Source organism: Manacus vitellinus, unplaced genomic scaffold (genome assembly GCF_001715985.3).
Source record: "Manacus vitellinus isolate BGI_N305 unplaced genomic scaffold, ASM171598v3 scaffold_11_pilon, whole genome shotgun sequence".
In the NCBI taxonomy this organism is placed as follows: Eukaryota; Metazoa; Chordata; class Aves; order Passeriformes; family Pipridae; genus Manacus; species Manacus vitellinus.
Genome location: NW_021938895.1, coordinates 11373789 through 11386538, shown reverse-complemented (window position 1 = coordinate 11386538; position 12750 = coordinate 11373789).

Sequence of the window (12750 nt, the reverse complement as noted above, 5' to 3'; positions counted from 1 at the left end):
ATGATTCTCCTGTTGCCATGGCTAAATCATCTCCCCACGCCCTGCAAATCAGCAGGGGTGGGAAGGGATTCCAGTCTGACCACATAAAAAAGGAAGTTAAGCCAAGATATATGCTTTCCCTCCTCACTTCAAACATGATTCCACAGGACCATGTATAAGCTCTGTGCCTAAATCTAGCTGGAGTTAGGCCACTCCTGCTATGGCTCTCCAGAGCACCTTTCGTCAGAGCTCCTACCCTACCTCCTACTGGTACCAGACCACCAGAACTTCCGCAGGGTTTCCCACATAAAAATTCCTAAGCCAATTGTTCACACCTCTTGCACAGCAGCAATCAAGCACTTTTTTTACAGGATCACATAATGCAGGACTGTCATAGCTGGCCTTGGCACAGTTACACTGATTTTAGGACCAGCACTTGATGGACTGGTAGCGTAATGAGTTCCTTCATTCTTGCTCATGAGGACCTTAGTCTACCATGGACTTCTCTCTGCTGTATGACAGGTGAATCTCTCTGGTTAACAACTCAAGCACTCTGAGAATACTAAAATACAACATGAAAAGATACATGGAAATTGCTTTCTCTTATGACTTTGTACTTCTGATCATTTTTGGAACTTATTATTGCTTGAGACCTTGTACATAAAACCTTGTAATCCTTCCTTCTACCAAGTCAGAGAGATTGAGAGATGATTTGATGAGGAATGATAAGCTTCTCTGCAACAAAATCCACTCAGCAAAAGACTTCTCTTAGTCCACTAAAGACTGGGGGGAATAAGACCCCAGACACCCAAGTTAGAACCAGACAAAAAATAGCTTTGCTGCAACTGGTTAATAACTTGTATGGGAAGCTACATATTATCTCTTAAGACTGAATGTGAGAGGAAGACACTGCTCAGTGATGCAGAAACTCTACAGCACATGGTACACAGACTGTACAGCATCACCCACAGTTTATTAGTCCCACTCAAGAAGAGCCAGTTCCATCACCTCTATTCTGCAGCTGAGAGAAGCTGACAAAAATATCTTCCAGGTTACTCAAGCAGAGATCAGGACTGAATTACCACACTATAACCCACTGCACCACTATCCTTTCCTTATGGTTTCTTCTAGCACAAGGACCCAACCCTTTTCTTTTGGGGTGATCATTATTGGTTTCCAGCACTAGATTTACATGTAGCTTGGCTCTGTTCCTTCAGTATGCCCATACACAAACAGCACTTCATCAGCACTGATCAACTGACTTCCAAGGCGATCAGTGGCTGTCACAGCATGGTACGGTGACCTACAGTAGCAGCTGCTGCTGGGACAGAGTAAGAAAACAAGCTCCCTGAATGTTACAGTCACTCTCGAGAGCAAAAACCTTCTCTAGACGGAATGAGATCATTAAATTGAAATCAGTATTTTGGTATCACCTTTTAGGTAATCCCTGACACAGTACATTCAGAAGACTGAATCGCTCAGCCATTACTGCCCCTTCAAACAGAGAAGTTCTAGCTTATGCGAAAACAGTTGCTAAAGAGAACTCACAAAAGAAAGCACATGGTGAAATGCACCTAGTCACCTATCGCTGTATTTTTTTTAAACTGTGACTCATGAATGTTTCACTATAGAAAGGAAAGTTATGCCACCAGTTCAAGGTTTGATTCATCTTTAGCAAACAAAAAGATCATTTTCCTACAAGCACCTAAGCCAGAAAAATTCAAGTCTGTCCTTGTTATTAAGGCAAAAAGAAACAGATAATCTGATTTCAAATGTTGTTTTCTAATGCTGGCAAATCACACAGACATGAGCGTTATTAAACCAACTAAGGCAGTTCCATACTGCTATTACTCGTCTTCACTGAACATCAAAGTTCCAGCTCTGAAGATCCGTGAAAAAAAGCTTTTGTCACGGGATGATGGTGATTATTCTGTGAACTTCCTCCTTCAACTACCTCCTCCTCCAGCAGCGCTCGGCGTGCCGGAGCTCCCAGATCCCTGTACACGTGCGCTCGGCGAAACACAGCCTTGGGCAGCGCTCCCGGCACCTTCCGCGTTTCCATCGAGGGGCCCGAGTGGGAATCGTTTACCGATTCCGCCGGCACACAAGATGCGGCAGCAGGGGGAGGGGAAGGGGAACACCAGATCCTCACAGGCAGCTCCGTTTGCCTTCGGTCACCGCTCTCTCGCTGCCCCTTTCAGCACCAGACCCCAGGGCAGGGCAGCCAGGCAGGCACAACACCGCCGCTTACCCAAATCAAAGCGGGTTTTTTATCTATTAGGATGAGAAATAACCACCGTTTTATTTATATTTTTTTGTTGCTGGGATCTTTAGGCCTTTAGGATGTTTAGTATCTCCCAGTCTGCGCTCCGACAAGGCACCGAGCAACCCCCACCCCCTCGGCACAGAGGCCACCATGTCAATTAGACCATGGCACTGAGTGCCACGTCCAGTCTTTCCTTAAGCATCTCCAGGGAGGGTGACTCCCCCACCTCACTGGGCAGCCCGTTCCAACATCAAATCAGCCCTTCTGTGAAGAATTTCTTCCTAATTGCCAATCTAAACCTCCCCTAGCACAGCTTAAAACTGTGTCCTCTTGTCCTGCCGCTCGTTGCCTGGGAGGACAGGCCGATCCCCCCTTGGCTACAAGGAGGCTCCCCGTTCCGCCCGTGACCCGCACGGCCCCGGGCCCCGCTCCCCCCACGGCGACGGAGGCCGCAAAGCTGGGGAGAAAGAAGCCACATCCGCCGGCTTCGCGTGTAGTCCCGCCGCCCCCTCAGGCCGTTCCCCGGCCCCTCACGGCTCTTACCCCGACCACAGCCGGGCCCGGGCGCCGCGCGCCCCCATGGCTGCCCCGCACTCTCAGCTGCTGGCTGCCGCCGCCGAGGCCCGCGCGCCCGCCCCACCTCCGCCACGCGACCGCCGTGTCCGCCGCCATTGGCCACGGCCGCCGCTCGCGCAGGCGTCCGCAGGCCAATGCGAGGCGTCCGCTCAGCCGCGGCGGCACGCAGCGAGGCCGCAGAGAGGCTTCTGAGGGGGGAGGAGGAGGGCGGTGGGTCAGGCTGGGCGGGTTGGAGGCTGAAGCGGGTCCTGGGAGCTGCAGAGTGTGGGGGACTGCCTGAGGTGTGAGGGGGGAGCGTTGGTGCCCCGAGGAAAAAAGTTTCGATGTGTTTGTAGCAGTTTCCTAGAGTCTCTCCCTGGCCAGAGCGCCCCAGCCCCTACGTCTCAGCGCTGAGGGGTGACTGGGCCTGGGCCGAAGCCTGCACAGGCCTTCGGGGAGAAAGAAGGCAGGCCAGGAATTTGTCCTGTTTGGTACCCGAGCTTTGCTACTGCCTCTGAGTGCAAACATAAGCCTCAAGGGTGGTCTAAATGGTCTGACTGCGAAAATCAAGGCAGGCATCTAGATTTGAAAAAAAAAATTCCACTTGCAAGCTCACCTGTAAACGTAAAAATTAGCTCAGCTGGGTCTGCTGCAGACTGAGGAAATGCAAACAGGGGGAGGGAAGGGCTAGTGCATCCTGATATACGCAACCTGCTTGCATCCTGAAACCCTAAGTAACCTGCTTGCATCCGACAGAGGCTTGAAAAGTTTGGGTCCATCAGCACAGCATGTATATGGCTATTGTGTATGAAAAACCAGCATCCCGGTTCAAAAGCTCTGAAAATAGCTGCCTCAAAAAGCTGGTAGTACATCCACCCCTCTCACCCGCGATGGTTGCACACTGAAGGTGGGCACTAGAGCTTGGTGGGCAAAGATCCAGACAGGCTTTTGCAGAGCTGGGAGTACACGATTAGGTGAGCTGTGAATTTTTTAGTGTAGCAGTAGTAGCTGGACTTCATGTATCATTGAACTAGAATTTTTCAGCAGTTGGATCTGTAGTGGTCAAAAATTTTACCCCCATTCACACCCCCATTGGTTCATGCTCACGAACAGCACTTTTCAGTACCATTCAAGTCCTGCTTTTTCAGAGCATGGAATTATTAACACGGCAGCGAGAACAGGCAGCCATATTCATCCTCAAGTCGTTTCAGAGGTTGAGGAACAGGGGCTCATGGAATAAAAATTTTAATCAGAATGCTTACAAAATACTGACATCTTGGCATTTCCATCAGTAAATGAGAAGCCTGAGCAGGTAGGTTCAGGTTTGTGGCACTTCCTCGACCTTAAGATAAAACATGTCTCTTATTTTACTGACTCCTACAGCAAATAGGAGCTGCTTTGCAGACCATCAATTAGTATTTCTCTAAACTGTCTCCTATGTTCCACTGGTACGATGAAAAAAGTAAACATGACAGGTCAGGGCACTGTTGAGCAATTAGCATGACATTAGCTCTGGATAAAATTCTCAAAACAGAAATCATTAAAGAATAGTTTAATGGTGTGTAAATTAGCAGAGAAAATTGATAATTTGGAGAGGGAGAATGGCTAATAGAAAGACCTGCATATGGACAGTGTTTTCTTTTTCACGAGTGTGAACAGTAGGTTGGACGGCTGCATCTAATGTTTCTGTAGCATCAGGAAGCATGTGTTAAAGCAGTTATTGCAGAATAAGAAGCTTTTAAGACAGATCTTTAGTGACTCGTTAAATTCCTAGTGAGTTTCTACAGTTCTACATCAGGAGCAATTCAACATTTTTATGTGTGTTCTGGAAATACACATAAGATAGTGTTGATAAAACCTGAACCAAGACAAATATTAGTAGAGTGATAAATAACAATGGAAACAGGGAAATGATACAGGCTCTGTGATAAATGGGCTGCCTTCAGACAAAACGCACGAAGGGTTGTAATGAGTTTGCATGGAGCTGTACTATCTCACTGAAGACAGTGATGGAGTCTCAACAGAGCAGCATGAAATTCTGTGATATTACTGGCAAATAATCTCACGTGACTCATGGCTACATACAAGAGGGAATAATGGAAAGATACATTAGGTATATCCATTACACTTGTCTTTTCTTGACAATCTCTTAAACCTTCTAGCATGAAGTATCTAACAAGGCTTGGCAGCACAGAAACAGCATTTTCAGCAGCTAAATAAAATGCTTAGCATCTTCTGACAGATATATCAGAACATTCTGTGTTAAAAGAAAAAAAATTACATAAAACCATCTCAACTAAACTAGTAAGATTTTCAGGAAGTGACATGATGCTTAGTGGGGAGGAGACCATACCCCAGACCACGGAATCCTTTAGGAATACCTCCAGGTAATTAACATTACTGCAGCTGGGCGTCACTGTTGTGCTAAACATGGAAGTACAGTCTGTTCATGAATCTCAGGGCTGACTAGGTTGTTCAGAGTTGTATGGCAGGCCAAACTGTCTGTTACTTTGCAAGTTGCCTTGGGATTGTCAAGAAAAGACAAGTGTAATGGATATACCTAATGTTATGGAAGCCCAGTAAGCTTCTTTTAATTTTTCAATGACTGGCTTGTTTTATTTCACCACTGTGGCAAGGAGAAAAACCTGTTGTAATAAAGTAACCATAGCTGTCTTTCATTGAGAAAAATAGGCTTGATCTGAGTGTATGACATACAAGTTGAGCTGCTGTATATAACGGCCTTTGAGCTCACTGTGAATTCCCATGAGCACAGCTTGTTCTTCTTGGTGAGGAGAATCTCAGTCCTGCAGCTTGAATTTCCACTATGCCTGTCCTGAGAAAGAACCAGGAAAAATGTTTCAACCAAGGAAAATTGCAGCAAGGGAAATTCTGGTTAGGTAATGCGAAAACATTTTTCATTTTGAGAGTGACTGAGCACTGGAGCACAGAGATTTTGAAATCTTCATCCCTGAAGGTATTGGAACTCAGCTAAATATGACCCTGAGCACCCAGACTTAACTTCGATTGTGAAGATCACCTGCGGTGTCTTAACTAACTCTCAGAAGGCCCATCCCTGCCATCTGCCCTGTGCAGTGAACACAGCATTACTAACATGGTTAAAGCTCTTTTTTTTTTGCATGACAAACTGTTTCTGTGCAAGGCTTTCCAATGAGTCAGCTCTTACCATGCAAGAGGTTTTGCTTAATAGCTGTGTTTAGTTCTAGACACAGCTAATCACTGTAACTCTGCTAGACAAGCACTGCATGTGTATGCAGTGTCTCTATGGCCACATCTCCACTCCAGAAAGACAAAGCATCAGCCCATTGAAAAACTAAGAGCCAGTGCCACAGACCTGACTTAAAAGTCCTGTCAGATTGTATAAGAGGGAATGTAAATAAGTTTAAAAACAATGAAGTGACTTCTAGTTGTCCCTGGAAGGCTGAAGCTGTATAAGTCTTGTTACAAATATGTATTTCTGCAGAAATCTCACATACAGCTCATGAGTCTACCCCAGCTTCCCCTCTTGGTGTCTTGCTTTAACAAGTCATTGAATATAGAAACCTTCTTTCTTTTGCTCTTCTGGGCTATACTGGTTCTTTTTTACTCCAGAACTGGAGAGTTTGTCTTAAACCCTGATAAACACATCACATAATGCCAGGCTGGCTTTGCCTGTGTTATAGCGGAGCTTTTGAAAGTGTTGATTTTAAAGGATATTTGAGAAGAGCGGTGGAAAAAGACTAAGAGAAAGCAGATATTGAGGGAGTTGAAAAATACAGCACTGTATGTACACCAAGGGAAACTGTAAAAAGAGGGGGAAAATACCAAGTGTGACTGTGAAGGAGGGTATTTAATAGGTTTTATAGATGTAGGTCTCTACTAGTTTCTTTGTGTCAGGTTGGTGGAAACCAGTCTGGCTGGAAAGGGGAACCTGGACACCCAGCCAGCTCTAGCATTATCTGTGTCACTGAGGGTGCTGGCTGATGGAACAGGCTGCTGCAGCCCTGTCCTGCTCCTCTCCTTTCAGCTTGGTCAGTCCAGGATGGCAGTACACTGCACCAGAGTATTTCTGCACAATGGGAGGTTGTATTTTTTGGTTGCTCAGCAGGCTGCATGTCCACTGTGATTGCTCTGCCTCGTCTTGTTCTTAAGGCACAGACTTTTCCATGTGACTCAAATATTGCACAGTCAGGAATATGTATAGGTCACTATGAAAACTGATAAAAGACAGTGAAGGGAAACTCAGACTCAAAAAAATGGTACAGGTCTAAACTAAGTGAGACATCTTTTTCAAAGCACAGCCTGAATATTGGCCATCACGTTGTAGAAAGTACAGACAAAGTCACAATAGAATGGAAACATACATTGTTGGAACCAGGATCAGGAACTCAGGGAATAAGGTTCATCAGTGAGATCCACAGACAGTATTATTCTGAAAGAAGTTGCTGAGTATGAAGAAGTAGATCAAAGACTTATGGGAATGATAAGGAAGGTCAATGAGATTCAGTCTCGGGAACTGTAAGCCAGTCTACCTGGGAGACTGGCTCAGACCTCTGGCTTTCTGAGCCATCAGAGCCTAGAAATACATCTGCGTATAATCCTGAACCCACTACAAACCATGGCAAGCTTCCCATGGCTTCAACAGAGGAGGAATCTTTGTTCAGTTATTTCTGGCTAGCAGCAAACATAAAGCAAAAGTAAAGATATCATATGGATTAGAAAAGCTGAGCTAGTTTCTGCTCCCACATAACTCCAGGAGAGGCATGATTCAGATGAAGAATAAGTGATTAAAAATTGTAATTTTCTGCCTTACTAGCAACACACTGATACATTGTAGATTAACAGGGCAACACACTGATGCATTGTAGACTAACAGGTGGTAGGAAGCTGTTCTGTGTCATCTTGTGAAGATTTGTTTTAACTTACAGTAAAAGTGAAGGAGTTAATTTGTGAGTGGTGTGGAGACAGTGGACAGGGAACAGCTGCTTATTGTGTAATGCAAGAACTAGAGTTAGTCATTAAGAAGCAACAAATATAAAAAAATAGGTGATTGGCTCAAAACCAAAAATATTCATACTTTTCCTGTGGGTAATTAAACTATTGAACTGCTACTGCAGTATTTTTTAAATGGTTAAAAATTTAAATTAATTAAGAAAGTGACTGGACAAAGTCACCCTGTCTTAGAAAGTCCTCTAACCACAAAAGGGTGGGGACTAAGACTGCTGAGACTGTGCTGGAGAAAGGTATCTGCTTTTTGCTGTTACTGTTTTCTTTCAAGGTACAGTGCTGGGTGATTCTCTGGCCTGCTTTCATATAGTTGTTTTATTTTTTCAAATACTTATCTATCTTTCATTAAGCATTTGATTATTTTGGGGATGGGGTTGGAAAAATTTGTGTAGGGCAGTTACTACCAAGCAATTTGCTCTTCTGTAATTTCTTAGACTGATTTGCTAATGGGCAACATAAATCCCCTCATTAGCTCAATAAATATATAAGCCTGCCTTTATTTGCACCATGACAAAAAATTGGAACTGCTTTCCTAAAAAAAATCCCAACAATAAATTGAAATTGTTTTAGAGAAGGGTATCGAGGTGAGAAATAACTGGAACGATCTATATCCGAGGTAATGAAAATAGATGACAAATATATGTGTAGTACAAATATCCAGGTGACCAAGGAAGGTTTTTTTGCAGAATGTGTGGAAGCAGATGAAAGAATCAGTGTGAAGAAATTAAAGACAATTTCATGAAAGCTGTTTTTTGGAAGAGCTGCTGAGAATGGCCAAGCCAGGGGATTGTCCCCTGATGCCACAGGGGTTTTCTCTGCGGTGGAGACGAGGGCAGAAGGGCAGACCTTCTGCTAATGCAATGATATCCACTAGATGCCACTGTGTCATTTCTCTGTGTAAGATTACGTGCCCTTCACAGACCAGAGCAGAGTATGTTCCTTTCAGTGGCAGCTCTGATGCTTTTAGCTGATGGAGATTTCAGCAGAACATTTGTAGGTGTGTGTGGGTGTCTTTGTGTGCTTATCACCCAACAGAGACTTCTGACAGCACTACAACGTAATGCACTCTACAGATGACACTGTTGTAACAAATTGTCACCTAATCAACATTGTTTCATCTTGCCTCCTTTGTGACATTACCTCCACATTTGTTACTGCTGCTGATGTACGCAACCTCTTTAATCAAAATTATTAAATCAAAATTGATTATTAAATCAAAAGATTTTAGTGAGGTTTAGAAAGTTCTGGTGAGATTAAACCACACTACCCCTAAGCTAAGAGCTTCCTGTGGACTAAATATTCCTTAAGAGAAGATTTAGGGCATTAGCCTTTAGTTTGCTTTATACTTTCCTGTTCTCCTACAGCTGTAGTTTTGTGCTGACTTTTTCTCTTAACCTGACCCTAAACCTAATCCTGATTCTAGAGTGTTCCTTGGACAGGGTTTCCCAAACCTTCTCCCTGTTACACCATGTCCGAGGGAAGATACTTTTTGCAGCCTTCTCTGTCGTATTCCAGCCCTGCTCTTGCTGTGGTCTTGCTCTTGCTCTCAGATCTAATCCTGACCCTAGCAATAAGCCAAGCCATAGACCAGAGAACCTGCTCAGTCAGGGACTAGGTATTCCTCTGATAGGAGTTCTAGTAATGCCAGTCATTTACCTCAGTGTTGGGTTGAGAGAAAGCCCAAAGCTTCAGGAGCAGGGCTGATGGCACTCTTCCAAAGTGGCTTCTGGCATCAGCCCTAATTTTACTTGGAAAGACACTTTCCAGCCTCTAGCAGCTGTAGCTTTGAGTTTATCTCTTGGCTCTGAACTGAACTGTAATCTTTGGCAGGACCTTAGTCAACGTACCCAAGCCTTTCCTCCAGCTAAACACTCACCATGGGATAGATCTTTCTGCAGCTTTGAGCTTTCCAGTTTCCAGCTTTGAGCCCCTTTCCAGTTCCACCCCAGCTGCAGCTCTGGGATGTGTCTGTCTCTCAGCACCCAACACTAGGCTGAGCAACTAGCCAAAAAACATGTAGATACAGGGATGAAATCAGCATCTCTAATTCACTTTAGCTGGTGGATCTCTGACAAAAAAATTGTAATAGACTTGTGTGGGAATGCACAGGTATATTGAGTTCCAGAGAATTTGCAAAACTTGTTGAACTTGCAAAATAGAATAAAGTACCCCCAACTAATCAAAAAAATCCCAAAACCAAACAAACCAACCCCCCCCCCCAAAAAAAAACAAACAACAAAACAACAATCCCCCCTAAAACCAAAACAAAACCCAAACCCCAGAACCAATAGTGCAGGTTACTCATTATCAAGGTAATGAGTATCAAGAAAAACATATGTATATATTTAACAGTGGAAAACAGATTAAAATAATTGCTTTTCTCATGTAAAGAGTCTTGTAACTTTCTCCTGTGCATTCCATTTTGCTCTTAGTCTTATTGGCCACATGCTCATGTTTGTGAGTGTACAGATGGTGATGGCTGCAGTGCAGGCACGTCTGTATGGCAGCTCTGTGCATGTGACAAAGACAAGATGTGACAGATACAGAATTTACCAGGAAAGGTGATAAAAAGGAACAACAGCCAGTTTCATTTGAGTCCTTCCAGTACAAAAAGATTTAAATATGGTAAATTGTGTGTTAATAACATTGCAATTTGCAGAATTCCCATGGAAAGAGATGCTGAGCATGAGCAAGGTTGCAACACAACAGAGGACCACCATGAAAACTACAGGGGTCCCTTTTGTCTTGCCACTGGCCAGCCTGGCCAGGCTGGTTGTGTGATGAGCCAGAAGCTGGTCATCCCAGATGCATATGTGTATTTTTTACTCCTCTGTTTTATTTAGTATTTAAAAAACTTGATGTATGCTATATGACTAGAACCAACTGGAGTCCTAATTCAGTGCTGCTCCTCTGCCTATACTTGTTGGTTTAACACATGGAATACAGGCTTTCTCTGGAGTGTGCCCTTTTATTTTTCATATATTGGTTCAGCTTTCTTGTGAGTTTGGCAATTTTGATTTGAGTGACAAATGAGCGACAAGCAAGTAATCAAAACACCTAATCTCTGGACACCAGCTGGTTCTCTGTCTGGACTCAACTGATGGCATTTAGAGGTATGTGAAATCTGTATTCAGCGTCTGAAAAGACATCTGTTTGCCTTGTGTTAATGTTTGGATCCTGCTGAATTCCAGTTCTGACTGTACCACATGTTTTCTGTACCAGAATTTTCAAGTCTGCAGAGTAACTTACCTTCTATTCACCTCAGTCAATCTGCTATTGTCACTAATTAAAACATGTCATCCATGAGAAAGCTAATTCCCACTACTGAAAGAGTCTATCTAGGAGACAAGAGCTGTGGTACGTGCTTATTCTTTGGAATTTAGAGGTCGGGAGGACTATCTTGTTTATACCTTTTTCTTTTCCTTTTTTTGTTTTTTAATCATGGATGACAACTTGAATCAATTCCTCCTTAGAGGAGGAGGCTATTTCATAACTGACCTACTTGTATACTACCAGAAAAAGCATTGCTTCCCAAAAGTTTTTTATAAAAGAATATTTGGAAAGTCTCTAGCCCTCTATTCCTGTGCAGGGAGGCATGTTCATTCAGATACTCACACTTCTGGAAGGAGACATATCTGAGCAAATGGAGGGAGAAGGAGGGAAGGAATAGAAATGGATGGTCTGGAGACACCCCCCATGCCCTGTTTTAGAGATTCTCTGGGAGAGAAATTAGAGGATCATTTAGGAAAAGAGAATATTGATTATATATGAATGCCTGTGGTCAAGTCTCTCTTATCATCTTGGACCTTAGAAAAATTTCCTCAAAAATCTTTAAATTAAACTAACCTATTACTTTGAATGATTTTCTTTTTATTGCAACAAACCAAAATGTTCAGAAAAGTATGTTGTAGTTCAGTGCATTTCAAAAATTCTTGATTAGTTTGAGTCATGGGCTGACTCAATGGCACACAACAGGTATCTTTACTGTAGGACATTATAAAGAAGTGGGGAGTGTGCGGGGAATATCATCTTTCCTTTTCTTACCTACTGCTATTGCAGAGTTGCCTGGTTCAGTCTAAATCTGCTGCTCCTTGCAGTGCTCTGAAAGAGTTGGCAGAGGGTGCTGCTTGCCTTTGATATGTAGCATATTTCATCATTGTACTGTTGGTACTGTCAAAACAGTCTGTTCCTAAAGGTGATGTGTGCTGGAGATCAAGGAAGGAGAAGAGTAAACAGGGGTGAACAGGAGTGAGTCTTACAGTCCTTAAGATTTTGATCGAAGATAATGTAAGATTAGTTGGAGCTCTGCATTAACATGATGAGTTATGCTGTTTGCTAACATTAAAATTGAAACTTGTGTGCAAAACTAGACATATTGTGTCGTAATTTTTAACTGAGTACTTGTAAGTTGATGTAGCCATCAACTTTAGGGCAAGAGGGGTTCATTCTGATAGTCTGGGCCAGCCTGGGTTAAAACAGGTCCTTGGTATCTACCAGATTAATTCCTGTTTGAACTCGTCCATATCTTTTAGACAAGCAGACAACTGCAGTTTAAAAATGAACAAAGGTCAGTATTAATTTATCCCAGCTGAGAAAATGATACATTAAAATTTGTGCACTGATTTTTACAGTGCTTCTGTAGAAGAAAAAGCTCTCATTGCCTCATATTGCAGCAAGTCATTGTAGGAAATAATGATGCACCATTGTAGAAACAATATTATAAAGCTCAAAGCCAGATGTTATATGGAAGGAAAGGTTATTTTATTTTCAAAAGGCCAGTTTCTCCCATCCTCATAACTGCATGATCTCAAGCACCAAGACACATGCATCCAAGTAGCCTCCCTACCAGTCAGGCATCTAAGGTGATTGAGTTGATCAGGTGGACAAGATGGTTTGGTTCATATGCATTCTGATGAAAGAACGTCCAAAGGATTCTGATTACTGAG